A 1,190-nucleotide genomic window follows, 5' to 3' on the forward strand; every position below is an offset into this window, starting at 1 on the left:
CAGGAGAGAGAGAGAGAGAGAGAGAGAGAGAGAGAGAGAGAGAGAGAAAAGCAGTTTCGTTTTTTGAACTGTCGTAGCTGCGTTATGTACTTTTTCCTTTCTCACATTCTTCAACAGGAAGAATTCAAATTTTGACAAAATATTTCTTGCTCACATGCAACAGATATCACAGATAAAGGAAACTACAATATACATGTATATTTTTGGGTCAAAATTTTGAGCTTAGCACATCTGAACAGCTGACCCGCGGATGTTTCCCCCTCATTAAATGATACTCACGGGGCTGATGTACGGGCTCCATTACGGGCACTTACTTTAAAAGACATGAAAGTAACACAGTGTGAGTGTGTGAGTCGTATAATATGACAAGATACTCACGTCTGCCTGTTGGTGTCACGTGAGACGACGAGCCGTTGTTTGGTTGGTCTATTAGTACACAAGACTGCATCACCATCACCATAGCGACCACCCACCGCAAACAGGCCGGGCGTTAGTACTTTTTGCCTCCGCCAGCCATTGGTACTACGACGGCTACTACTACGACTATTACTACAGTTACTATCTCTGTCTGTCGCATCTCCCTCCGCTACTCGCCAGTCACCAACGGGAGAGAGAGAGAGGAGGAAGAAAAAAAAATAACGACCGAGGCACCACCGACACACGAGCACGCACGACCACCAGGGACCAACCATCCAACCATCCAACCAACCAACGCGCGTGCCCTGGCCGCCTCGATCACCAGGAGCGGTGAGTGAGTGACTATGGGTATGAGGGGGGGACACACACTGATCTCTTCGCGCACTGCCTCAACCCACGGACTAAACCACTCACTCCCTCCCAGCTGCCTCACGGAGGAGGGAGGGAGGGACGGATGGATGGATAGAGGGAGGGAGGGAGGGAGGGAGGGAAGGAGGAAAATCCACCAAGACGATTGGTGGTGGTTCTGCTGCTTCTGTGTTAGCAGAGATGAAGAAGAAGAAGAATTCTGAGCTTGTAGTCAACCAAGCCGTAATAGTAGTCCCTTTTAGTACGAGGACTTTTTCCTCTTCTGTCCTTAGAGATAGGGTACTTTGGCAGTGATTGCGGGAATAAATAGAGGATGGGACGATTGGCCCAGCTACTGCTTGCGAGAAGGAAGAAAAATTCTGAGCACTAGCGAGCCCTTTTAGTCGATTTTAGCCCAGATTCGT

The 1,190-nt window shown here is 48.9% G+C and overlaps 1 long non-coding RNA gene across 1 annotated transcript in view; it reads right to left on the minus strand.

Annotated features, from left to right (window-relative positions):
• LOC106013566 overlaps positions 1–1,180 on the minus strand; it is a 36,154-nt gene extending 34,974 nt beyond the window's left edge. The window contains exon 1 of the long non-coding RNA XR_001185377.2: positions 379–1,180. This is a non-coding gene — a long non-coding RNA (uncharacterized LOC106013566). The remainder of the gene's footprint in view (positions 1–378) is intronic.
• Between the last annotated feature and the right edge of the window lie 10 nt (positions 1,181–1,190).

The sequence above is a fragment of the Aplysia californica genome, unplaced genomic scaffold, assembly GCF_000002075.1.
Source record: "Aplysia californica isolate F4 #8 unplaced genomic scaffold, AplCal3.0 scaffold01009, whole genome shotgun sequence".
Lineage (NCBI taxonomy): Eukaryota > Metazoa > Mollusca > Gastropoda > Aplysiida > Aplysiidae > Aplysia > Aplysia californica.